Source organism: Pseudophryne corroboree, chromosome 3 (assembly GCF_028390025.1).
Source record: "Pseudophryne corroboree isolate aPseCor3 chromosome 3, aPseCor3.hap2, whole genome shotgun sequence".
Taxonomy (NCBI): Eukaryota; Metazoa; Chordata; class Amphibia; order Anura; family Myobatrachidae; genus Pseudophryne; species Pseudophryne corroboree.
The window spans coordinates 107,363,254-107,388,030 of record NC_086446.1 but is presented as its reverse complement, the minus strand read 5'-3'; the positions used below and the strand labels follow the sequence as shown (position 1 = coordinate 107,388,030).

Here is a 24,777-nt window from a genome sequence, read left to right as displayed (position 1 = left end):
TGTATAAAGAAAGAAAAAAAAACCACGGTTAGGTGGTATATACAATTATGGACGGGCTGCCGAGTGCCGACACAGAGGTAGCCACAGCCGTGAACTACCGCACTGTACTGTGTCTGCTGCTAATATATAGACTGGTTGATAAAGAGATAGTATACTCGTAACTAGTATGTATGTATAAAGAAAGAAAAAAAAACCACGGTTAGGTGGTATATACAATTATGGACGGGCTGCCGAGTGCCGACACAGAGGTAGCCACAGCCGTGAACTACCGCACTGTACTGTGTCTGCTGCTAATATATAGACTGGTTGATAAAGAGATAGTATACTCGTAACTAGTATGTATGTATAAAGAAAGAAAAAAAAACCACGGTTAGGTGGTATATACAATTATGGACGGGCTGCCGAGTGCCGACACAGAGGTAGCCACAGCCGTGAACTACCGCACTGTACTGTGTCTGCTGCTAATATATAGACTGGTTGATAAAGAGATAGTATACTCGTAACTAGTATGTATGTATAAAGAAAGAAAAAAAAACCACGGTTAGGTGGTATATACAATTATGGACGGGCTGCCGAGTGCCGACACAGAGGTAGCCACAGCCGTGAACTACCGCACTGTACTGTGTCTGCTGCTAATATATAGACTGGTTGATAAAGAGATAGTATACTCGTAACTAGTATGTATGTATAAAGAAAGAAAAAAAAACCACGGTTAGGTGGTATATACAATTATGGACGGGCTGCCGAGTGCCGACACAGAGGTAGCCACAGCCGTGAACTACCGCACTGTACTGTGTCTGCTGCTAATATAGACTGGTTGATAAAGAGATAGTATACTACTAATATTATATATACTGGTGGTCAGGTCACCACTGGTCACTAGTCACACTGGCAGTGGCACTCCTGCAGCAAAAGTGTGCACTGTTTTAATATAATATTATGTACTCCTGGCTCCTGCTATAACCTATAACTGGCACTGCAGTAGTGCTCCCCAGTCTCCCCCACAATTATAAGCTGTGTGAGCTGAGCAGTCAGACAGATATATAATATATATAGATGATGCAGCACACTGGCCTGAGCCTGAGCAGTGCACACAGATATGGTATGTGACTGACTGAGTCACTGTGTGTATCGCTTTTTTCAGGCAGAGAACGGATATATTAAATAAACTGCACTGTGTGTCTGGTGGTCACTCACTATATAATATATTATGTACTCCTGGCTCCTGCTATAACCTATAACTGGCACTGCAGTAGTGCTCCCCAGTCTCCCCCACAATTATAAGCTGTGTGAGCTGAGCAGTCAGACAGATAATCAGATATATATAATATTATATATAGATAATAGATGATGCAGCACACTGGCCTGAGCCTGAGCAGTGCACACAGATATGGTATGTGACTGAGTCACTGTGTGCTGTGTATCGCTTTTTTCAGGCAGAGAACGGATTATAAATAAAACTGGTGGTCACTATCAGCAAAACTCTGCACTGTACTGAGTACTCCTAATGCTCCCCAAAATTAGTAAATCAAGTGTCTCTCTAATCTATTCTAAACGGAGAGGACGCCAGCCACGTCCTCTCCCTATCAATCTCAATGCACGTGTGAAAATGGCGGCGACGCGCGGCTCCTTATATAGAATCCGAGTCTCGCGATAGAATCCGAGCCTCGCGAGAATCCGACAGCGTCATGATGACGTTCGGGCGCGCTCGGGTTAACCGAGCAAGGCGGGAAGATCCGAGTCGCTCGGACCCGTGAAAAAAAACATGAAGTTCGTGCGGGTTCGGATTCAGAGAAACCGAACCCGCTCATCTCTAAGTACCCCCTGCCTCTCTAAGTCAGAGGCACCGGCACTATCACTCCCGTGTCCAGGAGGGATTGCATCACCAGATGGAGAGTTTTTGCTTTCACCGGATCTGTGGAGACGTTTGTCAAGCAAAACTGGCGAAGGGGACGTTTCTTGAAAGAGATGGCGTATCCGTGAGCGACGACTTCCCTTACCCAGACGTCCGAAGTGGTCTGTGACCATACCTGAGCAAACCGTAGAAGTTGGCCTCCCACCCTGGGATCCCCCTGAGGGAGGCCCGCCCCGTCATGCGGCAGGCTTGTCTGTTTTGAAAGCAGGCTGACAGGCAGCCCAGGCATGTTAAGGTTTGGCCTTAGTGGGTTTGGAAGTGCGAGCCTGTTTCGGGTACGCCTGACCCTTTGCTTTACCTGGATGTCGAAAGGAACGGAAGGAAGTACTTTTAGCCTTCGGGGCCGAAAGTGTAGTACTAGGTAGACATGCAGCCTTAGTCGATGCTAAGTCAGCAACAGTCTTATTGAGGTCTTCCCCAAAAAGTATGTTTCCCTTAAAAGGGATCACCTCCAAGGTCTTTTTAGAGTCCAGATCTACAGACCAGGACCGCAAACAGAGGATTCGGCGAGCCAGAATAGACGTAGTAGACGCTTTGGCCGCCAGGATACCTGCATCAGCTGCCGCCTCCTGAATATAATGAGAGGCTGTAATAATGTATGAAAGACACTGTCTAGCATTATCGGAAAATTAGATGGTAGTTCCGCTTCAACTTCCTGAACCCAGGCCTCAATAGCTTTAGCAGCCCAAGAGGCCGCAATAGTAGGCCTGTGCACAGCTCCAGCAAGAGTGTAAATAGACTTCAAGCAACCCTTCACACCTTCTCCGTCGGTTCCTTCAGAGAGGTGACAGTAGTGACAAGCAGAGCAGAGGACACCACCAGACGCGCGACTTGTGAGTCCACCGGCGGTGGCGTTTCCCAATTTTTACTTAACTCTGCAGCGAGGGAATAACGAGCTAGCATCTTTTTAGACAGGGAGAATTTATTTCCTGGATACTCCCAGGATTCCTGTCGTATGTCAACTAAGTGGTCAGAGTGGGGCAAAATAGGATTTTAACTACCTAGCGGTAAATCCTTTTCTAGTAGTCCGTAGAGGATGCTGGGGTCCACATTAGTACCATGGGGTATAGACGGGTCCACTAGGAGCCATTGGCACTTTAAGAGTTTGAGAGTGTGGGCTGGCTCCTCCCTCTATGCCCCTCCTACCAGACCCAGTCTAGAAACTGTGCCCGAGGAGACAGACATCTTTGAGAGAAGGATTAAACAGATAGTGGCGAGATTCACACCAGCTCACACAAAAGGCAACCCAAGCTTGAAACATCAGCAATGGCTGAACAGGATTACTTACCAAGTAACAAAACAGTACTTACCAAGAACTAAGCAGTACTGAACTAAATAACCACTGCAGGATCACGAAGCGCTGGGCGGGTGCCCAGCATCCTCTACGGACTACGAGAAAAGGATTTACCGGTAGGTAATTAAAATCCTATTTTCTCTTACGTCCTAGAGGATGCTGGGGTCCACATTAGTACCATGGGGATGTACCAAAGCTCCCAGAACAGGAGGGAGCTCCTGCAGAACCACTTGACCAAACTTTAGGTCCTCAGAGGCCAAAGTATCGAACTTGTAGAACTTTGCGAACGTGTTTGATCCCAACCTAGTAGCTGCTCGGCAGAGTTGCAAAGCCGAGACACCCCGGGCAACCGCTCAGGAAGACCCCACCTTACGAGTAGAGTGGGCCTTAACAGACTTAGGACACGGCAAGCCTGCCATAGAATACGCATGCTGGATAGTGAACCTGATCCAGCGAGATATCTTCTGCTTAGAAGCAGGACACCCAATTTTCTTGGGATCATACAGGACAGACAGAGAGTCCGATTTTCTGTGATGAGCAGTCCTCCTCACATAGATTTTTAGAGCCCTTACAACATCTAAGGACTTTGACGAAATTGAGGAGTCCTGGCACCACAATAGGTTGGTTGACATGAAATGCTGACACAACCTTCGGAAGAAACTGCTGACATGTCCGAAGCTCAGCTCTATCTTTATGGAAGATCAAGTATGGGCTTTTACATGACAAATCCCCCAACTCCAACACACGTCTAGCAGAAGCTAAGGCCAACAAAGTGACAGCCTTTCACGTTAGAAACTTGACCTTAACCTCCTGTAGAGGTTCAAACCAGTCCGACTGGAGCAACTGCGACACCACGTTAAGATCCTAGGGCGCCGTAGGCGGTACAAAGGGAGGTTGGATGTGCAGAACTCCCTTCAAAAAAGTTTGAACCTCAGGGAGGGCAGCCAACTGTTTCTGAAAGAAAATGGATAGGGCCGAAATCTGGACCTTTATGGATCCTAACCTCAGGCCCATATCCACACCTGCTTGCAGGAATAGGAGAAACCGTCCCAGTTGAAACTCCACCGTAGGAAACTTCTTGGACTCACACCAAGACACATATTTTTTCCAAATACAATGGTAATGTTTAGACGTTACTCCTTTCCTAGCTTGTAGCAGGGTAGGAATAACCTTGTTCGGAATGCTCTTCCGAGCTAGGATCTCCATGCTGTCAAACATAGCCGTGGCAAGTCTTGATAGGCGAACGGCCCCTGCTGCAGCAGGTCCTCTCGAAGAGGAAGAGGCCTCGGCTCTTCTAGCAGTAGATCCATAAGATCTGCGTACCAAGCCCTTCTTGGCCAGTCCGGAACAATGAGGATTGCCTGAACTCCTGTTCTCCTTATGAGTTTGAGAACTCCTTGAATGAGTGGAAGTGGAAGAAACACGTACACCGACTGGAACACCCACGGAGTCACTAGGGCATCCACCGCCACTGCTTGCAGGTCCTTCGACCTGGAACAATACCACAGAAGCTTCTTGTTGAGACGAGAGGCCATCATGTCGATTTGGGGTACGCCCCAAAGATCTGTTACCTCCTTGAACACCTCCGGATGGAGACCCCACTCCCCTGGATGGAGATCGCGTCTGCTGAGGAAGTCCGCTTCCCAGTTGTCTACTCCCAGGATGAAGATTGCTGACAGCGCCAACGCGTGTTTTTCTGCCCAGAGGATGATTCTTGTTACCTCTGACATTGTAGCTCTGCTCTTCGTTCCGCCTTGTCGGTTTATGTAAGCCACTGTCGTTATGTTGTCCGGCTGTACTTGAACGGCCTGATTTCTCAGAAGATGGGCCGCTTGGAGAAGACCGTTGTATACGGCTCTTAGTTCCAGAATGTTTATCGGCAGGCCGGCTTCCAGACTTGACCACCTTCCTTGGAAGGTTTCCCCGAGTGACTGCGCCCCAGCCCCAGAGACTTGCATCCGTGGTTAGAAGGATCCAGTCCTGAATCCCGAACCTGCGGCCCTCCAGAAGGTGAGGTAATTGCAGCCACCAGAGGAGTGAAATCCTGGCCTTTGGCGACAGACGTATTCTCTGGTGCATGTGAAGATAGGATCCCGACCACTTGTCCAGGAGATCCAGTTAGAAGGACCGAGCGTGAAACCTCCCATACTGCAGAGCCTCGTAAGAGGCCACCATCTTCCCCAGAAGGCGAATGTACTGATGAACCGACACCTGGGCTGGCTTCAGGACATCCCGGACCATTGTTTGTATCACCAACGCTTTTTTCTCTGGAAGAAACACCCTCTGCACCTCCGTGTCGAGGATCATTCCCAGAAAGGACAACCTCTTGGTTGGTTCCAAATGTGATTTTGGGATATTCAGGATCCAACCATGTTCCTTGAGAAGCTGGGTCGTGAGAGCTATTGACTGAAACAGCTTCTACTTGGACGATGCCTTTATCAGCAGATCGTCCAGATACGGAATTATGTTCACCCCCTGCCTGCGGAGAACCATCATTTCCGCCATCACCTTGGTGAAAACCTTTGGTGCTGTGTAGAGGCCGAATGGTAGGGCCTGGAACTGAAAATGACAGTCCAACAGAGCGAATTGGAGATAAGTTTGATGCGGCAGACAAATCATAATGTGGAGGTACGCATCCTTGATATCCAGGGATACCAGGAATTCCCCCTCTTCCAGACCTGATATCACTGCCCTTAGAGACTCCATTTTGAACTTGAACTCCCTCAGAAAGGGGTTTAGTGATTTTTAAGTTCAGAATGGGTCTGACCGAACCATCCGGATTCGGTACCACGAAAAGGTTCAAATAGTAACCTGTGTTCTGCATTTGAGGAGGGACTGGTACAATGACCTGTGCCTCCACCAACTATTGGATGGCTCCCTGTAGGGTAGCCCAGTCTGCCGGCAAAGCTGGCAAGCCCAATGTGAAGAACCGATGAGGAGGGAGATCTTGAAATTCCAGCCGGTACCCCTTGGACACAATATTTAGTACCCAGGGGGCCGGACGACACCCAGACGTGACTGAAATGTCTGAGTCTCGTCCCCACCGGCCCTACCTCCAGGCTGCGCTGTCCACCGTCATGCGGAGGACTTTGGTGCACCTGAAGCAGGCTTCTGTTCTTAGGAACCTGCCGCAGCAGGTTTCTTGGACTTTGGTCAGCCCCCTATAAAGAAGGTGTTGGCTGGTTTGGTCTTTCTTGGTTTAGAAACCTGAAAGGACTGAGACACAGGTGAAGAAAAAGTTTTCTTCGTAGCAGGAGCTGCTGAGGGAAGAAGCGTGGGACTTACCCGCTGTAGCCGTGGAGATCCATACATCCAATGCTTCCCCAAAGAGAGCCTGACCTGTGTAGGGTAGGGTCTCCACACCTCTCCTGGATTCCACGTCGGCAGACCACTGGCGCAGCCACAGTCCTCGACGAGCTGAGACGGACATGGAAGAAATTCCTGCAGCCATTGAACCAAGGTCTTTCATGGATCCAACCATAAAACCTGCAGAATCCTGAATGTTACGGAGAAACAATTCAATGACACTCTTATCTAACGTATCCAAATCCTCAAGTAACGTGCATGACCACTTTACTATAGCTTTGGAAATCCATGCACAAGCAATAGTAGGACGGAGTATCGCCCCTGAAGCAGTATATATGGATTTTAGTGTAGTATCAATCTTGTGATCAGCCGGCTCCTTTAAGGTGGTTGATCCTGGGACAGGTAAAACCACCTTTTTTGAGAGTCTGGATACAGATGCGTCCACTATGGGTGGGTTTTCCCATTTCTATCCTCCTCAGGGAAGGGGAAAGCAACCAGACCCTCCTAGGGATCTGGAATTTTTTCTCTGGATTTTCCCATGCTTTTTCAAATATAGCATTTCATTCTTTGGACGCAGAGAAGGTTAGCGAGGCTTTCTTATTGTCAGTGAAGTACACCTCCTCAACCTGTTCAGGTGTTGTGTCAGTAATATTCAACTAGAGATGTGCAGCGGGCATTTTTCGGGTTTTGTGTGTTGGATTCGGTTCCGCGGTCATGTTTTGGATTCGGACGCATTTTAGCAAAACCTCCCTTTCGAATTTTTGTCAGATTCGGGTGCGTTTTGGATTTGGGTGGTTTTTGTTTTGTTTTTAAAAACCTCAAAAACAGCTTAAATCATAGAATTTGGGGGTAATTTTGATCCTATAGTAATATTAACATCAATAACCATAATTTCCCCTCATTTCCAGTCTATTCTGAACACCTCACAATATTATTTTTAGTCCTAAAATTTGCACCGAGGTCGCTGGATGACTAAGCTAAGCGACCCAAGTGGGCGGCACAAACACCTGGCCCATCTAGGAGTGGCACTGCAGTGTCAGACAGGATGGCACTTAAAAAAATAGTCCCCAAACAGCTCATGATGCAAGGATAAATAAAAAAAAGAGGTGCAAGATGGAATTGTCCTTGGGCCCTCCCACCCACCCTTATGTTGTATAAACAGGACATGCACACTTTAACAAACCAATCATTTCAGCGACAGGGTCTGCCACACGACTGTGGCGGAAATGACTGGTTGGTTTGGGCCCCCACCAAAAAAGAAGCAATCAATCTCTCCTTGCACAAACTGGCTCTACAGAGGCAAGATGTCCACCTCCTCCTCATCACCCGATTCCTTACCCCTTTCACTGTGTACATCCTCCTCCTCACAGAGTATTAATTCGTCCCCACTGGAATCAACCATCACAGGTCCCTGTGTACTTTCTGGAGGCAATTGCTGGTAAATGTCTCCACGGAGGAATTTATTATAATTCAATTTGATGAACATCATCTTCTCCACATTTTCTGGAAGTAACCTCCTACGCCGATCGCTGACAAGGTGACCGGCTGCACTAAACACTCTTTCGGAGTACACACTGGAGGGGGGGGGGGGGGGGGGCAACTTAGGTAAAATAAAGCCAGTTTGTGCAAGGGCCTCCAAATTGCCTCTTTTTCCTGCCAGTATACGTACGGACTGTCTCACATGCCTACTTGGATGCTGTCACTCATATAATCCTCCACCATTCTTTCAATGGTGACAGAATCATATGCAGTGACAGTAGACGACACGTCAGTAATCGTTGGCAGGTCCTTCAGTCCGGACCAGATGTCAACACTTGCTCCTGACTGCCCTGCATCACCGTTATCCTTTTCCTGGCAGCTCCAGTGGCGGTAGAAAATGAAAGAGGAGCTGTTGGCGGGTCACGTTCCGCTTGACTTGACAAGTGTCTCACCAGCAGATCTTTGAACATCTGCAGACTTGTGTCTGCCGGAAAGAGAGATACAACGTAGGCTTTAAACCTAGGATCGAGCACGGTGGCCAAAATGTAGTGCTCTAATTTCAACAGATTGACCACCCGTGAATCCTGGTTAAGCGAATGAAGGGCTCCATCCACAAGTCCCACATGCCTAGCGGAATCGCTCCATTTTAGCTCCTCCTTCAATCTCTCCAGCTGCTTCTGCAAAAGTCTGATGAGGGGAATGCAATTCCAATTTGCAAAAGTGCGCACCCTCTGAGGTATATAACAGTCCACAGTCTTAATATCCAGTTAGTTTCTGGTGAATGTTCTGTAATTCTCTCACTTTTTCCTTAGGAGCCAAACGGACAACCTCTTCGTCCCTCCAAAATAAACCAGGAAAAAGGAATATAGTGAAGTACAGTTTTTTATTTTTATATTTAGCAGCTAAAATTCATAGAATAAATTCATAAAATAAACTCCACCAACATTAGTGGGGTAGTTCTGCGTACCAGAATGAGTGGGGCGACCAGTGAAGGCTACCCTGAAGCGCTTTGTGTTGGAGCGCTGGTTTGAAAATCTGTATATTGTCACTTGATGAGGGGAATGACCTGACTTAGGCTGGCAGTGTCTGAACTGACTTCACGTGTGGCAAGTTCAAAGGGTTGGAGAACCTTGTACAACATGGAAATCATTCTCTACTGCGCTTGAGTCAGGTGCATTCCCCCTCCTTTGCCTATATCGTGGGCAGATGTATAAGCTTGAATGGCCTTTTGCTGCTCCTCCATCCTCTGAAGCATATAGAGGGTTGAATTCCACCTCGTTACCACCTCTTGCTTAAGCTGATGGCAGGGCATGTTCAGGAGTGCTTGCTGGCGCTCCAGTCTTCGGGACACGTTGGCTGAATGCAGAAAGTGGCCCGCAATTATTCGGGCCACCGTCAGCATCTACTGCACGCCCCTATCGTTTTTAAAAAAATTATGCCCCTCCAAATTCATTGTATGTGCAAAACATGGGACGTGTTGGAATTTGCCCACATGTAATGAACGCACAATATTGGTGGTGTTGTCCGATGTCACAAATCCCCAGGAGAGTACAATTGGGGTAAGCCAATCTGCGATGATGTTCCTCAGTTTCCGTAAGAGGTTGTCAGCTGTCTGCCTCTTATGGAAAGCGGTGATACAAAGCGTAGACGGTCTAGGAACGAGTTGGCGTTTGCTAGATGCTGCTACTGGTGCCGCTGCTGCTGTTGTTGCTGCGGGAGGCAATACATCTACCCAGTGGGCTGTCACAGTCATATAGTCCTTAGTCTGCCCTGCTCCACTTTTCCACATGTCCGTGGTTAAGTGGACAGTGGGTACACCTGCATTTTTTAGGACACTGGTGACTCTTTTTCTGACGTCTGTGTACATTCTCGGTATCGCCTGCCTAGAGAAGTGGAACCTAGATGGGATTTGGTACCGGGGACACACTACCTCAAGCAATTCTCTAAGTCCCTGTGAACTAATGGTGGATACCGGACGCACATCTAACACCAACATAGTTGTCAAGGCCTGAGTTATCCGCTTTGCAACAGGATGACTGCTGTGATATTTATTCTTCCTCACAAAGGACTGTTGGACAGTCAATTGCTTACTGGAAGTAGTACAAGTGGTCTTCCGACTTCCCCTCTGGGATGACGATCGACTCCCAGCAGCAACAACAGCAGCGCCAGCAGCAACAGCAGCAGTAGGCATTCCACTCAAGGATGCATCGGAGGAATCCCAGTTAAGAGAAGACTCGTCAGACTTGCCAGTGACATGGCCTGCAGGACTATTGGCGTTCCTGTCTAAGGAGGAAATTGACACTGAGGGAGTTGGTGGGGTGGTTTGCAGGAGCTTGGGTACAAGAGGAAGAAGGGATTTAGTTGTCAGTGGACTGCTTCCGCTGTCACCCAAAGTTTTTGAACTTGTCAATGACTTCTGATGAATGTGCTCTAGGTGACGTATAAGGGAGGATGTTCCTAGGTGGTTAATGTCCTTACCCCTACTTATTACAGCTTGACAAAGGCAACACACGGCTTGACAATTGTTGTCCGCATTTCTGTTAAAATAATTCCACACCAAAGAGGTGATTTTTTTTGTATTTTGACCAGGCATGTCAATGGCCTTAATCATCCCACGGACAACAGATGTCTCCCCGGGTGCCTGACTTAAACAAACCACCTCACCATCAGAATCCTCCTTGTAAATTTCCTTCTCAGCGCCAGCAACACCCATATCCTCCTCATCCTGGTGTACTTCAACAGTGACATCTTCAATTTGAATATCAGGAACTGTGGGTGCTCCTTCCAGCACTTGCAGGGGGCATGCAAATGGTGGAAGTAGCCACCTCTTCCTGTCCAGTGTTGGGAAGGTCAGGCATCGCAACCAACACAATTGGACTCTCCTTGGGATTTGTGATTTAGAAGAACACACAGTTCTTTGCTGTGCTTTTGCCAGCTTAACTCTTTTAATTTTTCTAGCGGGAGGATGAGTGCTTCCATCCTCAATTGAAGCTGAACCACTAGCCGTGTCGTAACTGGCATATTGGCAAGTTTACGCTTCTCCTCAGATGCTTTTAATTTAGATTTTTGGGTCATTTTACTGAACTTTTGTTTTTTGGATTTTACCTGCTCTCTACTATGACATTGGGCATCGGCCTTGGCAGACGACGTTGATGGCATTGAATCGTCTCTGCCATGACTAGTGGCAGCAGCTTTAGCACTAGGTGGAAGTGGATCTTGATCTTTCCCTATTTTACCCTCCAAATTTTTGTTCTCCATTTTTTAATGTGTGGAATTATATGCCAGTAATATATATGGAATTAGACAGTAATGTCTGGAATTAGAAACCACTAGAAAGATACCAGATACCACTGTGACTGGAATGATGATGACCTATGCACAGTGACAGGACACTACCACAGCACCCTACAGCAGCAAGATGCAGCACAAGACACTGGACTTTTAGTAATGTACTGTAGTATACTGGTCACCACAATGCAGCACAAGACAATGAGCAGTGATACTGAGCACTGATGAGGATACTAGAACTGACACAGAGCAGCGAGATTCAGCACTGGACTATTAGTAATGTACTGCAGTATAGTATACTGGTCACCACAATGCAGCACAAGACAATGAGCAGTGATACTGAGCACTGATGAGGATACTAGAACTGACACTGAGCAGCAAGATGCAGCACTGGACTATTAGTAATGTACTGTAGTATACTGAGAACCACACAATGCAGCACAAGACAATGAGCAGTGATACTGAGCACTGATGAGGATACTAGAACTGACACAGAGCAGCAAGATGCAGCCCTGGACTATTAGTAATGTACTGTAGTATACTGAGCACCACACAATGCAGCACAAGACAATGAACACTGATACTGAGCACTGATGAGGATACTAGAACTGACACTGAGCAGCGAGATGCAGCACTGGACTATTAGTAATGTACTGTAGTATACTGAGCACCACACAATGCAGCACAAGACAATGAGCAATGATACTGAGCACTGATGAGGATACTAGAACTGACACTGAGCAGCGAGATGCAGCCCTGGACTATTAGTAATGTACTGTAGTATACTGAGCACCACAATGCAGCACAAGACAATGAGCAGTGATACTGAGCACTGACGAGGATACTAGAATTGACACTGAGTAACAAGATGCAGCACTGGACTATTAGTAATGTACTGTAGTATAGTGAGCACCACAATGCAGCACAAGACAATGAGCAGTGATACTGAGCACTGATGAGGATACTAGAACTGACACTGAGCAGCGAGATGCAGCACTGGACTATTAGTAATGTACTGTAGTATACTGAGCACCACACAATGCAGCACAAGACAATGAACAATGATACTGAGCACTGATGAGGATACTAGAACTGACACTGAGCAGCGAGATGCAGCACTGGACTATTGTACTGTAGTAAGTATACCGGTCACCACAATGCAGCACAAGACAATGAACACTGATACTGAGCACTGATGAGGATACTAGAATTGACACTGAGCAGCGAGATGCAGCACTGGACTATTAGTAATGTACTGTAGTATACTGAGCACCACACAATGCAGCACAAGACAATGAGCAATGATACTGAGCACTGATGAGGATACTAGAACTGACACTGAGCAGCGAGATGCAGCACTGGACTATTAGTAATGTACTGTAGTATACTGAGCACCACACAATGCAGCACAAGACAATGAGCAGTGATACTGAGCACTGATGAGGATACTAGAACTGACACTGAGCAGCAAGATGCAGCCCTGGACTATTAGTAATGTACTGTATTATATTGAGCACCACACAATGCAGCACAAGACAATGAGCAGTGATACTGAGCACTGATGAGGATGATACTGAGAACTGACTGAGCAGCAAGATGCAGCCCTGGACTATCAATAATGTACTGTAGTATACTGAGCACCACACAATGCAGCACAAGACAATGAGCAATGATACTGAGCACTGATGAGGATACTAGAACTGACACTGAGCAGCGAGATGCAGCACTGGACTATTAGTAATGTACTGTAGTATACTGAGCACCACAATGCAGCACAAGACAATGAGCAGTGATACTGAGCACTGATGAGGATACTAGAACTGACACTGAGCAGCAAGATGCAGCCCCGCACTATTAGTAATGTACTGTAGTATACTGAGCACCACACAATGCAGCACAAGACAATGAGCAATGATACTGAGCACTGATGAGGATACTAGAACTGACACTGAGCAGCGAGATGCAGCACTGGACTATTGTACTGTAGTAAGTATACCGGTCACCACAATGCAGCACAAGACAATGAACACTGATACTGAGCACTGATGAGGATACTAGAATTGACACTGAGCAGCGAGATGCAGCCCTGGACTATTAGTAATGTACTGTAGTATACTGAGCACCACAATGCAGCACAAGACAATGAGCAGTGATACTGAGCACTGATGAGGATACTAGAACTGACACTGAGCAGCAAGATGCAGCCCTGGACTATTAGTAATGTACTGTAGTATACTGAGCACCACAATGCAGCACAAGACAATGAGCAGTGATACTGAGCACTGATGAGGATACTAGAACTGACACTGAGCAGCAAGATGCAGCCCCGCACTATTAGTAATGTACTGTAGTATACTGAGCACCACACAATGCAGCACAAGACAATGAGCAATGATACTGACTGAGCACTGATGAGGATACTAGAACTGACACTGAGCAGCGAGATGCAGCACTGGACTATTGTACTGTAGTAAGTATACCGGTCACCACAATGCAGCACAAGACAATGAACACTGATACTGAGCACTGATGAGGATACTAGAATTGACACTGAGCAGCGAGATGCAGCCCTGGACTATTAGTAATGTACTGTAGTATACTGAGCACCACAATGCAGCACAAGACAATGAGCAGTGATACTGAGCACTGATGAGGATACTAGAACTGACACTGAGCAGCAAGATGCAGCCCTGGACTATTAGTAATGTACTGTAGTATACTGAGCACCACAATGCAGCACAAGACAATGAGCAGTGATACTGAGCACTGATGAGGATACTAGAACTGACACTGAGCAGCAAGATGCAGCCCCGCACTATTAGTAATGTACTGTAGTATACTGAGCACCACACAATGCAGCACAAGACAATGAGCAATGATACTGAGCACTGATGAGGATACTAGAACTGACACTGAGCAGCGAGATGCAGCACTGGACTATTGTACTGTAGTAAGTATACCGGTCACCACAATGCAGCACAAGACAATGAACACTGATACTGAGCACTGATGAGGATACTAGAATTGACACTGAGCAGCGAGATGCAGCACTGGACTATTGTACTGTAGTATACTGTTCACCACAATGCAGCACTGATACTGAGCACTGATATTGAGCTGATATTGAGCTTTCCACTGAGAGAACGTAGCCACGTCCTCTCGCTCTCTCTACAATGCATGAGTGAAAATGGCGGCGACGTGCGTCTCTTTATATGGAATCAAAATCTCGCGAGAATCCGACAGCGGGATGATGACATTTTGCCTCGTCCGGATTTTCCAAGTCAGGCGGGAAGAACCGAGGCTGCCTCGGACCCGTGTAAACCACGTGGAGTTGGGGGGGTTTGGTTCTCATCTCTATATTCAACACATCTCTAATAGCCTCTATCATCAACTGCACCCATTTTGCAAGAGATGCGGCCCCCTGAGCACGTCCCCATCACCGTCTGCCGTGTCAGAGTCGGTATCCGTGTCGTCTTGCATGATCTGGGCAAGAGCACGTTTGTGGGAATCCACGGGGGGGGGGGGCCATAGAATTCTGTAAAACCTGAGTTGCAGATTCATTCTGAGCAACCCTAGCAGAAATCAGAGAAATCATAGTTTTGATAGAGGATAACCACTCCGGCTCCCTTGCTGGTATCTGCGCTACAACAGTGCAATCCTTATTACATGGAATGAGATAATCCTGAGAGGACATGTCCTCGGCTGCATATGACACAGAGTCCCTGGACATAGCTAACTGGAGACCCCAAACACTCCACACACACACACACACACACACACACACACACACACACACACACACACACACACACACGGTAGGGTAGACAAAGTTTCCCCCCTGAGAATGGCAAGAGAGACACAGAGATCAGAGCCAACCCCACACAGCCCTGTTATATATAAAATACACCCCTTATCAGCGCCCACTGTGTACTGTAATAGTTGCACAGATCTAATTCACCGCCCCCCCCCCCCCCCCTTCTATAACCCGCTGGTACCGCACAGTATAGCTGGAGTTGCTTGGAGGGATAGCTCTGTCAGCGTCTGTGTACAGGAACTGCAGGCAGGAAAATGGTGCTGAACGCTGCTGGGTTCGCTTTGAGGAGAAGCTCCGCCCCTTGAAGATGGCGCGTATTCCCTCACAAATTCTTTATACTGGCCTGAGGACTCTGTCGCAAGGCGGGGGATTTAGTTCCCTGTTGAGCGTCTCAGTACGGAGGATTGTGACGCTAGCCTGAGGGTTCAGTCTCCGGTTAGCGTCTGTGACCAGTGTAGGGTATTAAGTCGCTGGCTCAGGACGCCCCTCAAAGCGCCAACACTGTGTGCCGGTGAGCCTTCCCGGAGCGCAGCTGCTCAGTGCTGCGCTCCTACCCTTGTGCCACCATATCTCGCCTCTGCTGATCATCTGGCTCTGTAAGGGGGTGGCGGCATGCTGCCGGGGTGAGCGATCCCCTGTGGCGGGGAACATTCGATCCCCTCAGGAGTTCAGTGTCCTGTCAGCGGAGATAGTGGCTCAGACCCCGCAGGGCGGAGACTACTCCCCCCCTTAGTCCCTCGAAGCAGGGAGGCTGTTGCCAGCAGCCTCCATGTAAAATAATAAACTCTAAAAGAAAACTTTTACTAAAGAAGCTCTGTAGAGCTCCCCTAGCTGTGACCGGCTCCTCCGGGCACATTTTCTAAACTGGGTCTGGTAGGAGGGGCATAGAGGGAGGAGCCAGCCCACACTCTCAAACTCTTAAAGTGCCAATGGCTCCTAGTGGACCCATCTATACCCCATGGTACTAATGTGGACCCTAGCATCCTCTAGGACGTAAGAGAAAACTAATTTATAAACCTTCTGACACTTGAACTTATCTGGTTTCTTAGAGGGAGCTGGAGGTTCTTTTGTCATCATCAATTTGAAGAATCAGCCTGATAGCCTCCAAGAGGTCAGGAACATCCACTTGTGTCATAGATTTCCCATCAGAAGCATCTGCATCAGTGTCTGAGGGGTCAGTATATGCGCCATCTTCATCAGATGAAGTAACTGAAACATGTGTGGATTGTGAGGAAGTAATAGCCCGCTTAGATGACCCCTTGGTCTTAGGCAGGCGAGGGTTAGGATTTTGCTTAGCCAAAGTTAATTGCTGTAACTGAGAGGACAGAGTACCTGCCCATGGCGGATTAACTGCAGGGACAATGGGGGTCATTCCGAGTTGATTGCTCGCTAGCAGTTTTTAGCAGCCGTGCAAACGCATAGTCACCGCCCACAGGGGAGTGTATTTGCGCTTTGCAGGAGTGTGAACGCCTGTGCAGCAGAACGCCTTCAAACACATTTTGTGCAAAACAAGACCAGCCCTGTAGTTACTTATCCTGTGCGATGATTGCTGTGACGAGTGACACGGTAATGATGTCAGATACCCGCCCAGCAAACGTCCGGCCACGCCTGCGTTTTTCCAAACACTCCCAGAAAACGGTCAGTTGACACCCAGAAACTCCCACTTCCTGTCAAACTCCTTGCGTTTGGCTGTGCGATTGGAATCGTCGCTAGAACCAGTGCAAAACCACAGAGGACTTAGTACCCGTACAACGCACGTGCACATTGCGGTGCATACGCATGCGCAGATTCGCCTTTTTCAATGATCGCTACGCAGCGAACAACGACAGCTAGCGATCAACTCCGAATGACCCCCAATATGTGGCTGTAATGGCACAGAAGGTCCCATAGGGGGTGCATGTCTATTTACCAGCGTAGTCAGTAAAGTAGAAAATGTAGCCCACGGCGGGTCATGAGTCGCCTCCATTGCTATAGACTGACTGAGGGGTATAAAACCCCCACTACCTGAACCCTCAGCTGCAATATTCTCCTCAGAGACATCAATGGCAGTAGCACTGCATGTTGCAGGATCAGCCATAGAATTATTTATCACCCTGTTTAACTGACATTATATGAAAGCGAAACTGTATTGTATAGTACAATATAAGCAGACAAAGTACCTGGCAAAAATCCCCTTGTATAGTGTGACTGCAAGCAGAGCACACACAGAGGATTTAAGAGGTATATGGGGGGTAATTCCAAGTTGATCGCAGCAGGAATTCTGTTAGCAACTGGGAAAAACCATGTGCACTGCAGGGGAGGCAGATATAACATGTACAGAAAGAGTTAGATTTGGGTGGGTTATTTTATTTCTGTGCAGAGTAACTACTGGCTGCTTTATTTTTACACTGCAAATTAGATTGCAGATTGAAAACACCCCACCCAAATCTAGCTCTCTCTGCACTTGTTATATCTGCCTCCCCTGCAGTGCACATGGTTTTACCCAGTTGCTAACAGAATTTCTGCTGCGATCAACTCAGAATTACCCCCATGGTGTACACAGAGAAAAATACCACAAGAGTATATCCTGTGAAACACTATATTATATGAGAACCCTGATGCACTTAGGCCCTCATTCCGAGTTGATCGCTCGCTAGCTGCTTTTAGCAGCTTTGCACACGCTAGGCCGCCGCCCTCTGGGAGTGTATCTTAGCTTAGCAGAAGTGCGAACGAAAGAGTAGCAGAATTGCTACTAAAAAATGTCATGCCGTTTCTGAGTAGCTCCAGACCTACTCCTATCTTGCGATCACTCCAGTCAGTTTAGTTCCTGGTTTGACGTCACAAACACGCCCTGCGTTCGGCCAGCCACTCCCCCGTTTCTGCAGCCACTCCTGCGTTTTTGCCTGGCACGCCTGCGTTTTTTTTAGCACACTCCCTGAAAACGCCGAGTTGCCGCCCAGAAACACCCACTTCCTGTCAATCATACTACGAACACTCGAGCGTCTGAAAAACGTCGCTCGAGCTTGGGTAAAACTAGAAAGTTTTGTGTGAAAGTACTTAGCGCATGCGCGCTGCGTACCATGTGCATGCGCAGAATTGCCATTTTTTCACTTGATCGCTGCACTGCGAAAAACGGTAGCAAGCGATCAACTCGGAATGACCACCTTAGCCCCCTTCAGGGTACAGAATATAGGGATAGCAGTATATGTGAGATACACGGAATGGAAATCACACAGCAGCTACTGGCACATACACACAGTCACATGTACAATGCAGAAATTATTACAAACAACAATAAAACTGCAGTGGACTAGCAATACTAAGTAACTGCACCACAAAGTAATGCTAAATATGTATATAGATATAACAATGCACAGTAAAGACTGGATGTATATCCTAGGGTACTTGTACTAAATAGCCCTGAATGTATGCACTTGTTCTTAACTAACACTGTCTAAAAGACATGTAGAATACTTAAGCGTTCTGTAAATGCTCAGCGCTGATGATGTAGGCGGCTTTACAGAGGAGACAGCACCCAGCAGTCCCAAAGTCAGCTCAGCATGTGTGTAATGGCGCCCAAACGCTGATATGCAGAGATGCAGCACCAGGGTGGGAACATTAGCAGTAAATGGCGCCTGGGGCTGGGGGAGGGGCTACAGGTCAGAGCCTTAGCCCCTTGCTGGACTTCACCACCGGGTACTGCGGGCCTTAGCAAAACGGATTATGAGGTATTCCGACCTGTGCTCTTGCCCTGGTGGTCTAGTGGGGTACCTGCATGGCCACAGTGTCTACGCCAGTGTGCGCGTTCCGTCTCCTAAAGGCCGCGCCGGATCGCGATTTCCAGCGGGTCCCGCCTGGGGGACCCTCTTACCTCTTCCCTTGATGCGGTCACGCAATCCCAGAGAGCAGCGGCAAGTGTGTGTGCCCTAGCGGAAACTGGAGCACTCCTCTGTAAGTACCCGGTAACCAGGGCACGGGAGTATATAGTGCCTCCGGGGGAAGTGAGGAAGCCGCAGCATGATATGTCAGAAGGACATATAGCACTTGAAGTCCTCTGTCTTCTGAAAAGCTATTTTCAGGGCTGCCCAGCACAGCCCTCCCTGTTAGCTGCCTGCACTGCAGGCGGGTGTGGTTCATCAAATCGACAGTGTCTAGGTCGACAATGTTTACAGAGCCGGCCATAGCTATAGGCAAACTAGGCAATTGCCTAGGGCATTTGATATGCCCAGGGGCATCAGCAGCTTCTGCTGATTAAAATGATATGCGGCATGCCTATATTCTGTGTGTAGCAATTCATATGCAGATACAGCCACAGTCTCACACAGTATAAAGGCATGCTGTATATCATTTTAATCAGCAGAAGCTGCTTGTGCATCCTAGCCACATAACAATGCAAATAAGATGCATTTTCATTAAACAATTTGCCCGACGTTAGCACTGAGGCAATATTTATGAGGACACATCTGTATCCAAGCAGAGGCAGAGGTCACAGTGTTAGCGGCAGTGTGAGTGCTGTGTGCATGTGAGTGGGTTGGTTGTGCAGTAGTGTTCGGAATATGTGTAAGGAGCATTATGTGTGTCATGTAAAAATGCATTAATAATGTGCAACATATGTATAAGGGGCACTATGTGTGTCATTATGTGTTTAAGGACATTAATAATGTGTGGCATACTGTATGTGTAACAGGGTACTACTGTATGTGTCATTATATGTATAGGGGCACTAACAATGTGCAGCAAATGTGCAGGGGGCACTATGTGTGTCATTATGTGTATTAGGGCATTAATAATGTGCGGCATATGTGTAAGGGACATTATGTGTGAAAGGGCATTAATAAAGGTTGTCATCATAATGTGTAAGCACATTATGTTTAGAAGGACATTAATAATGTGTCTCATATGTGTTAGGGGCATTACTGTGTGGAATTATGTGTTTAAGGTGCTCTTCTATGTGGTGTTGCGTATAGAAAGGGCACTACTGTGTCGTCTAATGTGAATAAAGAGCAATAGGGTGTAGTGTAATGTGAATAAGGAGCAATTCAGTGTGATGTAATGTGAATAAGGGGCTCTACTGTGAGGAGTAACGTTTATAAGGTAAAGTGATACTACTGTGGGATGTAATATGAATTATGGAAACTATCGCATGATCAAATGTGAATAAAGTGCAGTACTGTGTGGCGTATTTGGAATTGGGGTTACTATTGTGTGGCCATGCCCCTTGCCAGCAAAAACACACCCCTTTGTGGGCTGTGCGCCAAATGTGCGAACTGTTCCTATTTAAAATATAGGGGGTACAAACACCAAAATAAGGACTGCTATGGCTGAGGGGTGATGGTTCTGGGAAAGAAGTGCAAGGTCAGAGGCAGAACCAGCAGTGGTGCTAGGGGGCACTAGCCAAAATCTTGCCTAGGGCATCATATTGGTTAGGGCCGGCTCTGAATGTTTAGGTCGACAACTATAGGTCGACAGTCAGTAGGTAGACATGGATGGAAGGTCGACAGGGTTTCTAGGTCGACATGTGCTAGGTCGACAGGTCTAAAGGTCGACATGAGGATTTTTTTTTTGTGTCGTTTTCTTTGTAGAGTGACCGGGATCCCAAATTAGTGCACCGCGTCCCCTCGCATGGCTCGCTTCACTCGCCATGCTTCGGGCATGGTGCCTTCGCTCCGCTACCGCTTCGCTAGGCACACTTTACCGTTCCAATCGTAGTCCACGTGGATCGTTAAGTATGAAAAAATTCAAAAAAAGAAAAAAAATGTGAAAAACTCATGTCGACCTTTAGACCTGTCGACCTAGCACATGTCGACCTAGAAACCCTGTCGACCTTCCATCCATGTCGACCTAGTGACTGTCGACCTATAGTGGTCGACCTAAACATTGTCGATCTAGACACTGTCGATCTTCAGACCGGATCCCCTGCAGGCACCAACTTACAAACTGAGCTCCAGTGCCTGGAGGCGGGGTTATAGAGGAGGCGGTGCTATGTATCCTAAGAACAGTCAAAGCTTTTAGCCTGTTGGTGCCTCGGATCAAGATCCAACTCTACACCCCGATGTTATCCCTGTGGAACCCCAGTGTACCCCACTGCAGAAAATGGAATCAGTGCACATTAGGCATAAATGTAAAAAAAAAAAAAAAAAATTAAACAAGCTTACTCCCATCACACTGGGACAATTCTGTGACATTTCTAATTTCATATTTAAAGACACTTTAGTTCCAAAAATGTCCCAGTCCTAAACCATGACCTGAACCTGTACAATCATGACCACATTCAGGCAAGACTGCACCCACTTTCTAACAATCGCTGGGCTTTGGGGTTTACATGATTTTGGAACATGCCTACTACAATCGGGACTATTGGAAGATATGCTGTTAATTCGGACCAGTGCCAGGACCTGTTTGGTTCAGAGTTCGGACTTTGCCCCTCATTAGCATCTATTCACAGCTGGTCTGCCTAGCAAAGCAGTGAGTGACAGGAGGCTCCCAACTCCCACCCTCCCCCACCGTGGGACACTGCGGCCCGCGGGAGGGAGAGCGGGACAGTCCCAAAAAAACAGGACTGTCCCACGAAATACAGGACAGTTGGGAGGTATGCATATTTAAACACGCATGGATATCATTAAAACATGGACTGTTAGAGTGCCTTGAGGACTGAGCTTGGGAAAACCTGAGTTAGCGAACAGAGCCAGAGAGAACTGAATTATTAGAGACATTGGTGGCCATTCCGAGTTGTTCGCTCGTTGCCGTTTTTCGCAATGCAGCGAATAGGTGGAAAATGCGCATGCGCATGGTACGCAGCGCGCATGCGCTAAGTTATTTAACACAAAACTTAGATTTGCTGGTGTTCGTGCGGCGCTTTTCAGTCGCACTGCTGATCGGTGAGTGATTGACAGGAAAGGGGCGTTTCTGGGAGGTAACTGAGCGTTTTTACAGGAGTCTGCTAAAAAAACGCAGGCGTGTCAGGGAAAAACGCAGGAGTGGCTGGCCGAACGCAGGGCGTGTTTGTGACGTCAAACCAGGAACTAAACGGACCGAGCTGATCACAATCTAGGAGTAGGTCTGGAGCTACTCAGAAACTGCTAAGAATTATTTAGTAGCAGTTCTGCTAATCTATCGTTCGCTATTCTGCTAAGCTAAGATACACTCCCAGAGGGCGGCGGACTAGCGTTTGCAATGCTGCTAAAAGCAGCTAGCGAGCGAACAACTCGGAATGAGGGCCATTGTTATTGTAACACTGATTACAGGACATTATCATGAACTGAAAAGTAAAGCATACATACATACATACATACACGCACACACACACACACACACACACACACACACACACACACACACACACACACACACACACACACACACACACACACACACACACACATATACCAGCCAGCCATACATGCATATCTCGGGGAAGAGACTAAAAGGAATGCCAGCTCAAAGGTTTTGGGACATTGCAGTTCCTGATCTAAGGCAGCTAATGTAACAGGGTTCCCAAACACACTGTCAGCCCCTAGCCCAGTACTCTTACTGTCATGTACAAGAGTGAATCCCTGTGACTGCACTCCAGTCACCGCCACAGTTAGACGCTACTCACAGTTAGACGTTTATTAGGTACAGTACCTGTAAATGTCAGGCGTACTTCTTCTAACTTTCCTCCATGTGTGAAAGAGGAAGCATAGCAAGTAATGGGAGGAGAGTCCTGGGCAGCTGGAGGGGAGGTACACACACACACACACACACACACACACACACACACACACACACATACACACATACACAGAGACTGCAGCCAGCGACAGTCCCTTACATCTGATGGATCAGATCAGTGAGAGGAACCTGCTGCTACGGGCAGATCTGCTTTCACTTCCTTGTCCATGTTCCTCTTTCACAGCAGTGTTTTGTGTTTTCTCCATGTATGAGTCATTTTGTGTTGCTGTATTTTTAGACTGTGATGTGAATTGAAACTAAATTGAAATAATCTGGATTTTTCTTTCATGCATAAATTTTTTTTTATAACAGACTTATTTCAAATATATATATGAAAGACAAAGTGGTAGATTCAATTGGCTGCGGGGCTTACTGCGCGGCTAAAGCTCTGCCTGGAGCTATTCAATTAGTGCCGCTACCCCACGCAATAAGACCCGGAAGGGTGTACCTAACATGGATTTGCAGCCTCTGGAGCTACAAGAATAAATCTGCATTAAATGCACCCCATGGAGCTAATTGCGCTGGGCAGTGCCAGATTAAGGTCCACATGGGCCTGGAGCTGAAATTTCAAAAGGGCCTATTATGCGCTGCTGCTGGGGGTGTGACTAATGATGTGGGGGATATGGGGGCATGACCAGTGGTGTGGGGGAGTGGTCTGCGTAAATGGGCGTGATGTGAACAAAATTAAGAAAAAGGTGCCTACCTATAAAGGTGAGAAGTCCGCCAGTGAAAAGGCATCCTCCCTGCGGCATCCGCTCCAGGAGACTTCCAGGGCCGCTCCCTGAGTTCCCGGCCGATGACGTCCCTCCCCCCAGTGTGCGTGTTGTCATGACAACACTCCACGCTGGATGGGAGCATGTGGGGTCCATGCAGGGTGCTTTTTTCAAGGCTCTATGCTGTTTGTTCTACAGCATAGAGCCCTGAAAAAAGCGCGCTGTGCGGCGCTGAAACGTTGGCAAGCTATGCCCTAATTGCATTTTTGTCACACTAAAGCACTATTTTTTTCACCAAGTCCACCGAGTGCGCCTGGTTCTTATACATCGTGAGGAGGGAAGTGACAGCCCCACTCCAGAGCAGACATCTTTTGTCTGCTTTGAGAAAGTTGCTTGAGTGGCACCGAAACATAAGCCACATGACTCTGATGTAATGATACTTTTCCACTAAAGATTTTCTACATCTACTTGGAGTGCCGCAGTTTATTCGACACATTACACATTAACTGCTCAGTGATGGCACCCTGCGTATAAGGATTCCAGCAAAGAGTGCTAGTTCATTCACATGGACTAATATATATATCTGCTCCGGTACCCTCAGTATGAATGGTATACACAAACACTGTTCCCCCGTTGCTAGGGGAAACAAACAGCGGCACTCCAGAGGCTTAATGAAAAAAGTCAAAACTGTATTTAAATAATTTGCAAAAAATGCACCACCGACGTTTCAGGGTTTACACGCCCCTTCTTCAAGGTGACATACAACAAGACTATAGTGAGAAGCTTACCTTAAGTAGGTAGGAATTACTGCCACCAGCACACGGTGAGTCGAGCGCCGCGTCTCCGTCCGCCGGCTATGACATGATCACCTCCGCGCCGTCCGTTGCCTAGCGACAGGGTACATCTGGGGGAACAGCGTCAGGGCAACGGGGGAACAGTGTTTGTGTGTGTGTGTGTGTGTGTGTGTGTGTGTGTGTGTATATATATATATATATATATATATATACACACACACACCACATCATACAGTACACTCACAAGTGCAAACTACACACACATAAAGTACACACACTCACCACCCCCACATATACAGACACACAGTACACACTATACACACACAGTATACACACACAGTACACCCCCACAAAGTACACACACACATATATATATATATATATATACACAGTACACACTACACACACACATATAGTATACATACATTCAGCACACATACAGTACACACACAGTATACACACACACACAGTACACGCACATGCAG

The 24,777-nt window shown here is 47.4% G+C and overlaps 1 protein-coding gene across 2 annotated transcripts in view; it reads right to left on the bottom strand.

Annotated features, from left to right (window-relative positions):
• Positions 1–24,389, bottom strand: part of UNC93B1 (unc-93 homolog B1, TLR signaling regulator) — a 146,635-nt gene extending 122,246 nt beyond the window's left edge. Inside the window, exon 1 of one of the 2 annotated variants that reach the window (XM_063958394.1) lies at positions 24,287–24,389. The gene's annotated coding sequence lies outside the window, so the exon portion shown is untranslated. Of the gene's footprint in view, positions 1–22,698; positions 22,788–24,286 lie in introns of those variants that run through there. The other variant, XM_063958393.1, reaches the window with a different exon arrangement.
• Between the last annotated feature and the right edge of the window lie 388 nt (positions 24,390–24,777).